The sequence below is a fragment of the Jaculus jaculus genome, chromosome 6 (assembly GCF_020740685.1).
Source record: "Jaculus jaculus isolate mJacJac1 chromosome 6, mJacJac1.mat.Y.cur, whole genome shotgun sequence".
In the NCBI taxonomy this organism is placed as follows: domain Eukaryota; kingdom Metazoa; phylum Chordata; class Mammalia; order Rodentia; family Dipodidae; genus Jaculus; species Jaculus jaculus.
In genome coordinates this window covers 52,532,815-52,549,538 of record NC_059107.1, presented here as the reverse complement: position 1 = coordinate 52,549,538, position 16,724 = coordinate 52,532,815, and the positions used below count along the sequence as shown (strand labels likewise).

The window sequence follows — 16,724 nt, the reverse complement described above, 5'->3', positions numbered from 1 at the left end:
GTGTGGACTAGAACTATAAATGCCAGGGGTAAGCAGTAGATTTCTTACTTTGCAAAACCCCGCTTTTGGAATTTATTTCAATTCACTCATAATTATTACAGAACAGGGAATTTTCAGACCTGGCTTTCCTAATATGTTTACTTCTGTGTTATATTACTGTGGAACTTTTCCTGGGGAGACATCAACATATAGCTATTCACCATATTTTTCTCTCTTAAGAAAAAAATAAATATATACAATGATATATAAGTCAAATTTCCCAGTGAATTAAAAGAAGATGAATTAATATGGGTAATAAGAACAGGTATTATAATAATACATTCCCACAACTCAACAGACAAAGAAGCATTTTCACCAAAATCTACCTTGGAGAAGTAATGGGTACTAGGGTTACTTACGTGAGCATCGGGCTCTAAGGAAACAGCTTCATCACTGAAAATCCTACCCGTGCATGAAGGAGAACTCATAGAGGCTATATCACTAGAGCACTGCTCAGCTGGCAAGCAGCCACACTTGAATCTTCTTCCTAGGAACTGATGGTTGCTTTCAGAACCCTTGGGAGGGGCCTTGTTAATTTTGTAACTTTCTTAGCTTCCTGAACCTTTTAAGTTTTGTGACTTACTTGAATTTAGGAGCATCTAACTTCCCTCCAGGAGAGAATACTTCAATTTGGAGGACATAACTATGCAATATACATAATTATGCAATATATATACACACTTATCTTATCCCCTGTTTATTGACATATTATATGAGAACTGCTTTTTGATAATATATATATATATATAATGATATATATTCTATATTATTATAATTAATTATATATAATTATTACATATAATATATAATGATTATACATGCATATATATATATATATATATATATATATATATATATATATATATACACATATATATATTTAATTTTGTTTTGTTTTGTTTTGGAGGTAGTGTCTTACTCTAGCCCAGGCTGACCTTGAATTCACTATGTAGTCTTAGACTGGCCTTGAACCCAAACTCAAATTTATGGCTATCCTCCTACCTTTCCCTCCCTAGTGCTGGGATTAAAGGTGTGTGCCATCATGCCCAGCTCCAAATGATTGATTTTGTGTGTGTGTGTGTGTGTGTATATATAATTTATTTGAGAGTGACAGAAAGAGAAAGAGAAAGAGGGAGAGAGAGAGAGAGAGAGAGGATAGAAAATATGGGTGCACCAGGGCTTCCAGCTACTGGAAACGAACCAGGTGCATGTACCATGTTGTGCATCTGGCTAAAGTGGATCCTGGGGAATTGAGCCTTGAACAGGGGTCCTTAGGCTTCACAGGCACTTAACTGCTAAGCCATCTCTTCAGCCCTCCAAATGATATTTTTGACAGTTATTGATATGAATGTATTGTCTGGAATACTTTATTTAATTTCAGTTAATGTGTTTATATCTTCATTGTAGTATGTTATTATTTACATAACAAATGTATCTCATAGTAATGGCACTAAAACTGATAACTACACATTTTAAGGATATTCAACTCTTTTCTGTCGTTGCCCCAAGTAAACAATTTCGTATGAGGTATTAACCTACCTTGAGACAATGAGAATTTACTCAGCTATTCATTTATCTAAAATGTCTTAGATAATTCCATATGCATAACACTGTGCCAAACAATGAAAGAAAAGCAAAATATCATGAACTCATAACAACATTATCTAAATTTTAAATACTTGTTTTATTTATTTATTTATTTTAGTTTTTCAAGGTAAGGTCTCACTCTGGTTCAGGATGACCTGGAATTAGCTGTGTAGTCTCGAAGTGGCCTTGAACTCTTGGTGATCCTCTTACCTCTGCCTCCCAAGTGCTGAGATTAAAGGTGTGCACCACCACATCCGGCTTAAATACTTATTAATTAATGAGCACAACAAGGATAAGAAACAATGTTTACTTTATGCCCAATATTAACATTATAGCAATATATGGAATTTACTGTATTATCTCAGGCTGCCCTCAAACTCACACTGATCCTCCTATGTTAGCATGCACCACCATCCAGTGTCAGAGAGAAGGGAGGGAGAAAGAGAGAGAGGGAGAATGAGAGTAGGAATGCCACTGCAGATCATCTCCAGGTGCATGTGTCATTTTGTGCATATGGCTTTACATGGGTACTGAGGAATCAACTTGTTATCTTATGTTTTTCAGGCAAGTGTCTTAACCACTGAGCAATCACTCAGCCCTGGATTAAATTTTAATGTTATTGATCATGAACTACAGAAGAGATAGTACTATAGCCTTACACATGACCTTGAAAAACATAATCATACGTAAATTCATCCTGTCTTCATCATGATATTAGTACTGAAATGCCACTGCATACATTACCCATTATGGAACACAATACATAAAACACAGTTCCCATCCCCCTCTTTTCTCCACTTGCAAAATGCCACCACTGGCTCATGGTCAATAATAATACTAAACTTCAGGTTTATATTTAGACCCTCTTGGGGAGGTTGAAGAAATTTATTTGACACTGTGGATTAAATATAAAAACTGTCCCAGAAGTCAAAATAGTGTTGAATTCTGACAGCTGTGCCTATTTAGAAATGAAGACAGAAGTCACACTCAAACAGAGAAAGGAAATGATATGAGATCTTAAAAGCATATAGGAAAAATAAAAGCAAGCACAGCCAAGAGTTTATCTTTTCATGTGATCTATTGAGCTTCAAGTTCTGAACTTCTAAGAGCCCAAATAATGCTGTCTATATCAGATCTCCCTTGGAGTCTGGTTTTGATGCTGATAAATGTTTTCACAACTTGCTGCTACCAGACACAGGCTCTCAGAATTACCTACAGGCCAAATACCACCATTCTGCTTTCTTCTTTTATCCAATTTATTTTGCAGTTGTCATGCCTTAAGCATGGACCACCATAGTTGGAAATAAATTTTAGTTGTGGCATGAGCCAATAAATGAGCATATCCACAGGTGATTTTTAAATGTATACCTATCAATTTGGGGATGAGACAAAAAAACTTGAGAACAAGAAGAACCATATCTAATACTCTCATGTTGTATTACAAGGTGAGTCTGAAATGTGTTATCATTATAATCATGTGCTCCAAATAATATCAAATTTGCTTAAACTCCTAGCATTGTCTTTGCAACTTACATAAAACTTGGATTAAATGGTCTTATGTAAAATATTTATTAACTATAGGCCATTCCATAGCATCAAGTGATTATGTGTATGTGTGTATGTATGAGAGTGTGTGTGTGTGTTTCATTTACCTGGATATATGCCCATTAACTGTTATTAGATATTAAGTATACCTTATAAATCACCAAAATTCACTTTGTTATCAAAATGAAAATGCTTTATTTCTAAATTTCTTGATATTTATAAATCCATGTGTTTTGTTTATATATTTTATGTCCTGGATTTCCTAACTTTTTAACCTTTATGTTTAAATGGATAATTTAGCAATATGGCTATCAACCTGTTTGGTAAGGCTAGAACTCTGCTTCTTAAAATGAGGAGGGGCAAAATGCCATATGAGTCACTGAATGTAGGAAATGTTAGAAATCTGATGGCAATAAAAGGTTTCTAATGCCAAGTTGCCAAAAATTATTTCAATTTCAAGTGTATAACAAATCAGAAGTGCTGTGGGTAGCACTTTCCCATATTACTTCATATCACTGACTTTACTGCAGCCTTGGTGCTGAACACACAACATGTGCCTTTTGCACTGTGCATGCTTGTCGATGAATGCTGTCTGAAACACCCTAGGTCAGATTCAAGACATTCATTGTTATATTGTTATTGTGCATGTTATAAATTGTTAGTGTGCAATCAAAGTTTTTTGTTTTTTTGCGGGGCTCCTTCCCATTCAGGTGGTGCCGAGGGAAGGACCAGGCCTGCTGGTTCCTCCCTAGGGGTTGAGGGGATGATGAGCATCGGGCAACACAGAAACCTCTCCTGGCCACCGGAGAAAAACCACACTGAGTCAGGAGTCTTTTCCATGCAGAAACAACTCGCTTTATTACTCTGAGCAGTTGCCTATATCATGGTGAGGACGAAGGCAGGGATTTTAGGATGGGGGAAGAGGTAAGGGCCAATAGTAAACTGTAACTATTGAAAGGCGGTAGCAGTCCAGAAGCCATTAGGCATCTTGCTGAGTCATAGCTGGCCAGAGACAGGTCGCCAAATTTTAGCTAGGCTCAGGAAGTTCCATTAGGCCTCACGTCTGGGCCTTTGAGGGCCCAACATTTTTTTTAAGTTATTTTTTATTTGCAATTAGAGAGACATAGAGATATAGAGAGGTAAAAGAGAGACAGAAGAAGAGAGAGAATGTGCATGTCAGGCACTCTAGCCTCTGCAAACAACCTCCAGATGCATATGCCCTTTGTGCATCTAGCTTACGTGGGTCCTGGGGAATCAAACCTGGGTCTTTTGGCTTTGCAGGCAAATGCCTTAACCACTAAGCCATTTCTTCAGCCCAGTGTTTTGTTCTTATACTAACAGATGGGCTTTTAAATTATTTATACATGAACCAACAACTTTATGCTCATTACCATGGCACCTTCAGTAGTAAATGTCTTCTGTATGCTGACCATTCTCCTGGCAATAGGTAATGCTGATGAATGTATCTTAAATCATTCCTACCCTCTGGGGGCTTAAAGCATGGTCAGCAGAAACAAATGATGAAAATATAAACAAAAAGTAATTGAATAGCTATGGTGAATTAAATGAATGAAGTACAATGGCTTTGAATGACAAGGCAAAATTGCTTTATAGAGCATGGTCAATAACAGCAATACTGAATCAGATTTAATATGCAATTCCAAGATAGAAATGGAGCCCATTTTATGGCTAGAAAATAAACTGAATAAGTATTTTCTAACACACACACACACATTTATTTATTTAATGTTCACCTGCATTTGACATTGTGATATACCCCAGGAAAATAATGAAAGCAATATTGCTTCTTGGCTGGGGTGTCTGACTAACTTTTATAGAAGCATGAAGTAGAAAAACTAGAGCTCCTTCTTCTATCCAAAGTGACAATTGCATTCTGTAAAAGAGGATGGTCTTAGTGTTTATAGAGGCTACAAATTAAATGCAATCTGCCCGAGTTTGATCCAATGCCTATTCTTATTATTTTGTACTGACACTTCCCGTGGCTCCTCCTTGAGTCTTCAGAGGTACTTTATTCTTCTGTGCCTGCCAGGTCATATAATAGAATGTATGTTATGAAATATTAGAATGACTAGTTTGGCATAAGTGAAATAGCAACTAGTGGTTACTGGCTTGATTTTGACTGTTTTTAATTACTAATATGGCATATTACTACACCCTCCCTACCTCACCCTCTTCTGTTATAGTCAGTCCCAATGTAGGATTTGACATCTTATACCACTGTCTCGTTTGTTGCATATAAACTTAACAGACCAAGCTTAAACGTTACTTAGAAAAAAAGGTAATTCTATTTCCTATTTTAAACAAATTTACAAGTACCTCACATTAAGTTAAATATTTTTGTTTGTTTATTTATTTAAATTATCTATTCAAGAGAGAGAAAAAAATGGGCACACCAGGACCTCTTGCTACTGCAGATAAACACCAGACACATTTTGTGCATCTGGCTTTATGTGGATGAAGGTCAATCAAACCCGAGCAATCAGGCTTTGTATGTGCTTTTAACTGCTAAACCATCTCTCCTGCTTGAAGTTAAATATTTTTATAAGAGCTATTTAAATTTAGTTTTAATCCTTAGTCTGAAAAGCAATTGAGAAATAAGGAACAATTTTTTTTTTTCCTTTGAGGTATTCCGTAGATATTTTAACTTGTTTTTCATTTTGTCTTTATGCCAATTGTAATGTAACCACATTTGCATTTTTTTCAATAGCTTACAACATTCCTCCTTAACTTGAACAGCACAGAATTACCTTCCAGATATCTTCTTGGTTTAGTGTTTGTAAATAAATAAAATATTTTTCTGTCTAATTGTTTTGAGTAACTTAATGGTCATTGAATCCCTTCTATAATTTTTCCTTAATACAACTTAACTCTGAAATCATATCAGGAAATAGGATAATTGTTTGAGTACCTGTGCAGCTTTCTCTTTATAAAGGTTGTTGGAAGGTAACTGGTAACACAGCTTTTTTTTTTTTTTTTCTTGCCTCATCACCAAGTTCCTATCACTTTGATAGATAAATTATTTTTCTTTTTACATTGATTCATTAAGAGTAAACATTTTTAAAGCATTATCAGAATAATTTCCATTTCCTACTGTACAATTAAAAAAATGTTTGCACACCAGTATTTCCTCCTATTCCTTCTTTTCTACTTGGGCTTTTTACATATTACAAACAGTCCAATGATTTTCATGCAGATCACTAACCATTTCTATTTTTTGTTAGGTTTTGTTTTCTGTTTAATACTTGAACATTTATTTTTCTTAGGTAATCTCAGACATATAAAATCAAAGTGAATTTCATTTATATTTTTAGACATTTTACCTTTTTTTTTTTCACTTTCTGGCTTTAAAATAAGCTGCCAGTAGTCATCTTCTTGTTAAGCTTTTCAGTCTGGGTGTGCTTCACACACTCTCTCCTTTGGCCTCTCCCTGCCCTCCTCTTCAAACATGATCCATGCTAGGTCCTGACATCCTAATTGATAAGATGTTATGATATTTTGCTCATATCTGGGAATTCTTTAGATACAGCAATTTCATCATGATTTCTGGACAGATCATTGACTTGTCTTATTTTAGAGGCACATTTCAACCCATTTGAATCCAGCCCATTGAATAACAAATGAGACAAGTGTTTCATTTCTGCCAAATGGTTTCTTTTTGTACCACAGTAAGGTAGCATGTGGGGTGGCATCTCCTGGTTCTTTCTGGGCCTCAATCTCTAAGTGAAACTGCCTACAAGAAGCTTGCTTTCTCCTACCCTCCTTCAGTTTGAGGAAAAACTCTGTTACTAAACATTCAAAGTGAAGTCTCAATCCCTTACATAATGGTTTTAGCCTTTGGTAAACTGAACTTCTGTTCCTGAGTTTCTACAACAGAAAAAGTAACTGTTACTATTTCTTTTTGTTGTTGCTTCTATGGCTTATTGAGACATAGCTCACACACCATGGAATTCACCAATGTTTAACATATTTTTATTTATTTATTTGCAAGCATACAGAAAAAGTGAGAGAGAAGGGGAGAAATACAGAGAGAACACACTAGGTCTCTCTCTAGTTGCTGTAAATGAACTCCAGACACAAGCAACACTTTGTGCAGTTTTCTTAACATGGGTATTAAGTAATTGATCCCTTAATTGCTGAGCCATCTTTCATTGTAAAGCTTAATAGTGTTAGATTTTTTGTTGTTGTTTCATTTTGTCTTTTGCTATGACTAAATGGGTTTTGGCATACTCACAGATATGCTATGGCCATGGTCATTTCTAGAACATACATCTCCTTAGAGAGTATCCAGTATTCTTTAACTGTTATCTCCTACTTCTGGGTGCTTTTTAAACTTTTTAAATTTTATTTTTTTGCATATGTTAGTGGTCTATGTATGTATGTGCATGTTTGCATGTGTGTGGTTCCTCATGTGTGGGTTTGAAATATGGAGGCCAGTGGTCAATGCCAGGAATTTGTCCTCAGTGGATTTTTAACTTATGTTTTGAATCAGGGTCTCCTACTGAACAGAAAACTCACTGATTAGTTTAGAAAGTTTTGCAAGTGACCCATCCTCCATGATCCCCTATCTCTGGTACCCTAGATTGAGAATTACAGACACGCACCACCACAATGAGCATGTTATATGCGTGCTAGAGATTTGAACTCAGCCATCTCCCTGGTCCCAATGTCTCTTTAATAGGGTCTCAGTAAGGGTTAACTCAATTGATCTAATGCTTGAAAGTATATGTTCCACGGCAAAGAATATATCAGGATTTGTGATTATTATTACCACTACTTTTTTCATCACCCTTATCAATAAACCATTCTGTTCTAGGTTTATTTTGCCAGTTAGCTTTGGTGTAATTAGAACATCTCTTTGCATTAACGTTGCAAAAGTCATTCCTTGGAATGAGCAACCTTGACCCAAATCTCCAAGGTAAGGTTTACTGGCCATGTGACCTTGACCTTGAGCCTTCTTAAGCTGAGTGTCAGTATTCATTTTATTTCATTGAATCTTTGAAATGAAGCCAAACATCCCCTACCTTACTGCAACATACCATATGGAAAATGCTTACCATCGTGGTTGGAACACACTGAGTACATCATGAGTGACACTTGTAAATTCTATTATTATTATTATTATAGGTTTGGAAAGAGTCCATGAGATCATTTCTCATTTAATATTAATTCCTGGAAAAGAGGATGATGTACTAAAAGTAACCAGAACTGAGGAGGAGATATTGATTAAAACAGAAGCAATCTACTCTGAGAAGGGCAAATTTAATTTTGCAGTGCTGCCATTTTTTTTTTTTTTTGTAGATTATCTGTAGCTGCATCTGCTGATTATTGTAAAAATGAGGTCTGGGTTTCTTTAATGTAATTACACTGTGACAGCACATGAAGCAAAAGAAGCCTTAGACCGCATTCTATGAATGCTGCCTTATACTAGTTTGCTATCTTTAAATATCAAATCCATAACAACTATATAAACAAGATGTACTTTGGTGAAGAATTTGTAGATGCCATGAATACATATGCGCATGAATTTAAACTTGAAATAACTTTTTACCTTGAAGTTGCATATAGATAAAAAAGGACTCTATTAAAGTTGAACCTTCATTTGGGTACCAGCCTTGGCAATATGTCAGGGTGATGGCTTCTGTGAGGTCTGGATCAACCTTGGCTGCCATTGTCTCCTGTCCAGTATATCTGGGTACCTAATTCTTACTTCCTCTACCTGAATGCTAACTTGACACAGGTTGTTACACCCAGATATTATTCAGTGTTGCTTCTAGTTTCTGCCTACAATGGAAGCCCTCAGTATGTTTAGCATCTGTGTCTTCTGACTCACCCAGGCCTTCTAACTTCTTGATCTACAGCATAGGAGTTAAAAACCTTCACATTATGTTCAGACCAGTATTCCTACTGACCACCATCAGACAGCTGCTGACAGTCCCCAGGTACTTGCTGCTAAGTCATGTGGTGGTTTGGTTCAGGTGTTCCCCATAAACTTAGGTGTTCTGAATTCTAGATTCCCAGCTGATGGATATTTGGGAATTAATGCCTCCTGGAGGGTGTGTATTGTTGGGGGTGGGCTTATGGGCTTTATAGCCAGTTTCCCCTTGCCAGTATTTGGCACACTCTCCTGTTGCTATGGTCCACCTTATGTTGGCCAGGGGCTGATGTCCACCCTCTGCTCATGTCATCGTTTTCCCCTGCCATCGTGGAGCTTCCCCTCGAGCCTATAAGCCAAAATAAAACTTTTTCCCAGAAGCTGCTTTGGGTGGGTGATTTCTACCAGCAATGTGAACCGCACTGCAACAGTCACTAGCACCTCAATAGCCTTAAATGAACAAGATGCCTAAGAAGCACATGTGTTTAACAAATTTGATTTTAACACCACAGTGACCAGAGTTATGTCCCCTGTAAGTAGACCTACATGGTAAGGGAAATTCCTCTCCCAAAGTGAGTTTACTAATTTGTAGTAAGAAACATGTTTCCTAGGGACTATACATCTTCCATTGGCAGGTACACACTGCAATTTTCAGGCCATGCATCAGTATTTTCTCATTTTCCTTTGAAAGAAACAAATAGATAGAGCCCCTTTGCTTTGGGGTAACTTTAATGATGATGAAAACTCTGAGAAAGGCAACATATTCTGAGAATAGGTCCAGAAAATCTGGAAATACATTATAGTTAACAATTTGATTCTTGCTTTGAATAGTGATATACTTTATACAAAACAAATGCTATCAGGACAAAGAAAACATAGTGCATGTATTATTTGGAAATGGGATGTACATGCTTTAAAATAATTTCATTTGATAAATACTTTCTGATATTTTAAATACCCTGTATCATCTTAACTTGAGAGAGAGGGCCACTTTTCCTTTGCAAACAGAGAAGAGGCTAAAATTCACTGATTTTATATCTCCTTATTCTTCCACTCATCTTCCCACCCTTCCTTTCCATTTCTGGCATTTTTTTTAAATAGACATTTTGTTTTTGGAAATATTATTTACAAGTGGAGTCAGGCTGGAAAGATAGTTCCAACATTAAGAACAGATCCTGGGCTGTAGAGATGGCTTAGTGGTTAAGCTCTTGCCTGTGAAGCCTAAGGACCCCGGTTCGAGGCTCGGTTCCCCAGGTCCCACGTTAGCCAGATGCACAAGGGGGCACACGCGTCTGGAGTTCGTTTGCAGAGGCTGGAAGCCCTGGCGCCCCCATTCTCTCTCTCTCCCTCTATCTGTCTCTCTGTGTCTGTCGCTCTCAAATAAATTTAAAAAATTAAAAAAAAAAAAAAAAAGAACAGATCCTGTGTATGTATGCTGGCCCAAAGTGGCCTGATACTGCCAGGGTTCAGATGACTGGCTAGATCACACATAAAAAAATGGACTTGGCCATTTGGGCTATAATCTCCATCCTATAGGGGAGCAGAATCCTAAGGATAGCCTGAGCTTGAAAAATATATATAATATCTGAGATCAGAGATTAGACTTGGCTCAAATAAGAGCAATGGGGTAGAACACTCATAATTCTGCTCTGGCCACCACAGCAAGCATACACTGCCTCAGGCCAGCACATGTGGTGCCACATGGCATACATGCATGACAAACCATGCACATACATACACATGCACACAAAAAATGTAGTGGAATGCTGACTAGTTGGTCCAATGGCTAAAGTTCTTGTTATAAAAGCATGAATACCTATAACACATATAAAGTACTGGGCATGTCATGGCACTTGCCTGTAACCCAGCACTAGGGAGGCAGAGATAGAGAGAATCCTTAGGGGCTCAGTGGCCAGCTAGGCTAGTAGAATTGGCAAACTCCAAGTTCATTGAGAGTCTGTATCAAAACTTAAAACTAAAATGGACAATGGCTGAAGAAGACACATCATTGACCTCTAGTCTCCACACACATGCTCATATATGTGCAGGTACAACATTACACATGCACTCACACACACATGAACATGCATAAACATGCATGCACAGCCCATATAGAAGCAAAAATTAAACTAAATGGAGGGCAGCAGAGGGCATTAGTTTAAGCCCACTCTTATATAAGGCTTAATGTTAGAAGTTACAAAGGTCATAGCATCTTCCTAGTGAATCAGGCTTACTCAGTATGCATGAAAGACTCACTTAATGAAGAGCGTGTCTTATAGTACTTCTATACTGTGTTCTTTGGCAGTGTCCTAGGAGTCAGGAATAGGAAGCATGTGACAGGAAGTCACAGATGGGAGCCACCACTCAAGGTATCAAGAGAAAAAAAAAACCTCAAACACAACATATATTATATGTTATGGGTAAGTTCTGTTGGCTGGTGTCTAATACATACACCTATGGAATGACCTATAGAGTCTGCACACAGCAGATTTATAGATAGAATCACTCCTCCCTCCCTTCAAACTATGATGGTATAGTCAGTATCATCAGTTCCCTGCCTGTAATACCATGAATTTCCCCCACAGTCCAATCTGCGTGTCACTTTGAGACATTTTCCCCTTTTGCATATGATGATTATTTTACCTTAGTTCACTTATTTTAAAACTGTGCTTTTGATTTGGAAGGAGATGAGTGGTCTGAGCTCTGTCATGACCACAGTGACAGACTATTCATCACAGAAGTGAGAAATCTGCTGATGGACACATTTGACAGTTTGTCTTTTTAGAGATGGCTTTTTTTAAGTTACTAAAATCAATCTCCTTCATTACCTGATGCCAGGTCTTCCTGCAAAATACATATATTTTTGTTTTATTACAGTTGATATCCCAAGCTGAATGCTAGCCCTCTTTCTAGAGGAGCTAGAATAAAGACATGGTCACCTCCTGTCACTTTGGTAAAGAAGATGTGTGGTGATAATCATATAAGAAACCACCATGTCAGTGATAGATACAAAAGTCAGCATCAGGTCATACATTAAAATGGAGACCAAACCACTTTAATCTTAGGATTGAATTAAAGTCTAGGATTTCTGAATCCACAAACTAGTGAAGAAAAACAGTTTTATCCAGGTGGCATTTCAAAAGATAGCATAAGTGCACCATTGACCATGATCATGATATCAATTTCTTTGAACATGTTTAGTTTCTCACTTGAAATATATGGTAGAATTTTTGGTCCTTAATCATCTTTTCTCATCATGAGAATTGTTCCTGTGATTTTTGTTGTTGTTGTTTAGCTAGAGACGGCTTTAGAAAATGTTAAGCTGATTTGCTATTTTACTTTGTAGCAAGTTCAAATTTAGTTTATTTAGCAGAAATTTATATGATGCAATATGTGTATTGTGTTTCTTAAAAGTATTTTCTGTTTGCTTTTCTTTACATTTATATTTCAGCAGATTTGAGACCAATGATGCAAATACTACTTAAGTTTGCTAGTGATAACTTTGATAGCATAATAACTTCCAAGTCTGTACATATTACCATAGTACCAAGACATCTAAGCTGGTTTTAAAAAGTTTTTATTATATGAACTAGGTTAGTAAAAGTCTGTTTTAAATTTGTTAAAGAACATTAAAAGAACAACTAGAAAGATTCTCCCAACAGTATATTAAGTCTTATCAAATGAAAAACCAATGGTAAAATGAATAAATCTAAAGCTCAGAGTTAAGAGAGCCAGTTTCTGATCTAGAGCCTTCCCTAGTAGGTTAGGTGAGCTTGAACAATCCCTGTTTATCTTGCATAGCAGCTCCCTAAAATTGAGAAGTTAAAGTTCACCTATAAGCTCATAGCCAATATCTTTCAAATATATGTCAGAAATTAGGAAAGTAGCTCGAGTTGTCTTATGACTGTCTTTTGCTTTTTTTTTTTTTAATTTTTTATTTATTTATTTGAGAGCGACAGACAGAGAGAAAGACAGATAGAGGCAGAGAGAGAGAATGGGCGCGCCAGGGCTTCCAGCCTCTGCAAACGAACTCCAGACGCGTGCGCCCCCTTGTGCATCTGGCTAACGTGGGACCTGGGGAACCGAGCCTCGAACCGGGGTTCTTAGGCTTCACAGGCAAGAGCTTAACCGCTAAGCCATCTCTCCAGCCCTCTTTTGCTTTTTTTAATATATTTTTTTTGTTTATTTATTTGAGAGCGACAGACAGAGAGAGAAAGAATTGGGGGGGGGGGAGAGAAAGAAAGAGAGAGAGAGAATGGGCTCACTAGGGCCTCAAGCCACTGCAAACGAACTCCAGACGCCTGTGCCCCCTGGTGCATCTGGCTAACATGGATCCTAGGGAATCAAGCCTCAAAGTGGGGTCCTTAGGCTTCACAGGCAAGCGCTTAACCACTAAGCCATCTTTCCAGCCCATGACTGTCTTTTTTCAACAACATGTTAGAAACCAACTTTGATACCACTAAAGCCAACAAGAGTTCTTTTCATATTTCTCTATACATTTCTTTAAGAGGCATGCAAAAGCAAATTATCACCCCTTTTTGAATAGTAGCAAGCCGTCAGGCCTATGTCATATGAAACCTAGAGGAATTGTGAGTTTATTTCTTTGTTAATTGTTATTTCTCTAATAGAAAAGTCAATATCAAATGCAAAAGAGTAGAGAACAATTAACATTGAAAGTCATCTCTAACTGAGTGTTCCTAAGTAGATAGGATGTTTTCTATACTAAAGACCAAAGCTGATTTTGACATCTGCTGGATTTTAGTCTGCATAACATCCTGGAAGATATTCTTAAGTTCTAGAATTTGTACATTAGATCCACCCATCTTACTCTATATTTCCTTTTACCATATATTAATTTGCAGGAGGAAATCAAAGTATGCTCCACATTTCTATTTGAGATTGTTGACTTTTCCTGCTGTCTGGACCCTCATTCAGAATTAGATGCTGGCATTTTTGATGATCATGTTGATTTTCCCTATTTAGTGCAGATATAATTTGTGGCATTGTCTCTTGCACTCCTTAGCATATTCAAAAGTTTATGAAGTCAAATTTCAAGTACCAAGCCCAGTAACAAGCTGCTGACAGTTCAGCATGTTTAATTTATGTCATGGTTTCAAAGAAAATGGAGATACTGGAAACTTCCACTTAAGATGGCCTCATAGGTACCATGTCAAAGGAGCCTAGGGGGGAAAAAGACAAAAACAAACAAACAAACAAAAAAAAAAAACCAGCAAAATATATGCTCTTACTAAAAAGTGAGGTGTATAGGAAAATGAAATGGCAGCAGAGAAGTAGGAGAGATCCAGAGCACCCAAATCCCGCACAGGCCAGCAGAAGAGGTCCCAGCAGGTTCTCGGAGCACAGCGGTAGCAGCGCACCAGAAAGTGAGCCACAAGAAAAGCCAGGTGAGGGGATTTTCCACTCACACCAGATCTCTCTGCAAACTCAAGAAATGTGAAGGGAGAACAGCAGTGCACAGCAGAGGAGCAGATCACAAGGTAGAAGCACAGGGGGAACAGCAAGAGAACTAGAGCAACATTGACAGCCTCCCCTTCCCCACCTCCAGTGCACAGCTCCAGCAAACAGAGCAGCAGTCCTGGGACCCGGCCATGCCAACTTGAACTGACATCAGGACCCAAGCAGGAGCAGAGTTAATTGGGATTACACCAGGGAAGGGTCTCACCTGGTCACAAGCTGACTTGGAACCCTCAAGAGATCAGAAATTATAACCTCTTTGTTGTCACGATAAAGGGTGTGCGTGGGGTACCACAAACCCTAAGGGACAGTTAGGGGATCTGGTTGTCATAATGCCTACTTTTATATAAATAATCTGAGCTGTTTTTCACTGAAAGTGTACAATGTTTAGTTAAACTTTAGAATCTGCCTGTATTTTGTTCCACTCAGCCTACTTGAATACTCTCACAGCAGGCAAACCCAACACCTACTGCCACTTTTGTAGATACTCTGAGAGTTTTGAGAGCCACACCTAATGCCTTAAGCTCCTACCCTGAAGTTATATAACATCAGATTGTCTGATACATCTAATAATACCCAGCTAACTACAAAATCCAATCATTAAATAATCCAGGATGCAAAAGTATATATATATTATAACACAAGAAACACCAAAAATCAACACAATATAAATCCACCAAAAACTATTAATACATCAGAAATGACCTCCAGTGAGAATGAGTTAGAGGAAATGCCTGAGAAAGATTTTAAAAGAATGATTATAAATATGTTCAAAAAAGTTAAAGAAAAAAATCAAAGGAATGAAAAAGGAAATCAAAGGAATCAAAGAAAACAGAACACCAATTTAATGAAATAAAGAGGTCATAAGGAAATAGAAATAATAAAGAAAAACCAGTCAGAATTACTAGCAATGAAGAACACAGTTAATGAAATAAAAAACTCTGTAGAAAATTTCACCAGTAGAATGGATGAGGGAGAGGACAGAATATCTAAGCTAGAAGACCAGGTGGGAGATCTAATACAGTCCAACAAAGAGAAAGACAAACTAATAGAAAAGTATGAGTGGGGATTTCAAGATATTCGGGACACTATGAAAAGATCAAACATAAGAATTCAGGGCATAGTAGAAGGAGAAGAATTCCACTCCAAAGGCATAGTAGGCATCTTCAACAAAATCATAGAAGAAAACTTCCCCCAAATTGGAAAAGAGGTGCCAATGCAGATACAGGAAGCCTTTAGAACACCAGCCAGACAAAACCTGGAAAGAACCTTTCCTCGCCATATTATAATCAAACTACCAAACAAACACACCAAAGAAAAAATATTGAAAGCAGTCAGAGAGAAAAATCAAGTTACCTATAAAGGCAAGCCTATCAGGATTACAGCAGATTACTCAACAAAAACTTTAAAGCCAGAAGGGCATGGAGTGATGTATTCCAAGTCCTGAAAGATAATAACTGTCAACCAAGGTTACTTTATTCTGCAAAACTATCCATTCAAATAGATGGAGAAATAAGGACATTCCATGACAAAAGCAAGCTAAAGGAGTATTTGAAGACAAAACCACCTCTACAGAAAATACTTGAAAGAATCCTCCAAGCTGAAGAAAAAGAAAAACACACATATAAGGAACTGGGAATAAACAAACAATACTCAAATACTAGTTAACACAGAGAGCAAAGGTAAAACTGGACGAACTACAAAAAAATGGCAAAAAATGAATACATACCTTTCAATATTATCTCTTAATATCAATGGCCTCAGTGCCCCAACAAAAAGGCATAGGTTATCAGACTGGGTTAAAAAGCAGGATCCTTCAATTTGTTGCCTCCAAGAAACCCACCTTTCTACAAAAGATGGACACTATCATAGGGTGAAAGGTTGGAAAATGGTGTTTCAAGCAAATGGATCTAGAAAATAAGCAGGGGTTGGGAAATGGAACCAGCTTAGATGTCCCTCCACTGATGAGTGGATAATGAAGATATGGCACATTTATACAATGGAGTTCTACTCTGTGGTAAAGAAAACTGAAGTTATGAAATTTTCAGAAAAATGGATGGATCTGGAAAGGATTATACTAAGGGAGGTAACCCAGGCCCAGAAAGCCAAGTGCTACATGTTCTCTCTCATATGTGGATCCTAGCTACAGATGACTGGGCTTCTGTGTGAGAAGGAAAAAAACTCA

General features: G+C 37.3%; 1 protein-coding gene across 3 annotated transcripts in view; it reads left to right on the top strand.

Annotated features, from left to right (window-relative positions):
* Ctnna2 (catenin alpha 2) overlaps positions 1–16,724 on the top strand; it is a 1,209,750-nt gene that overhangs the window by 334,466 nt on the left and 858,560 nt on the right. The window lies entirely within an intron of this gene.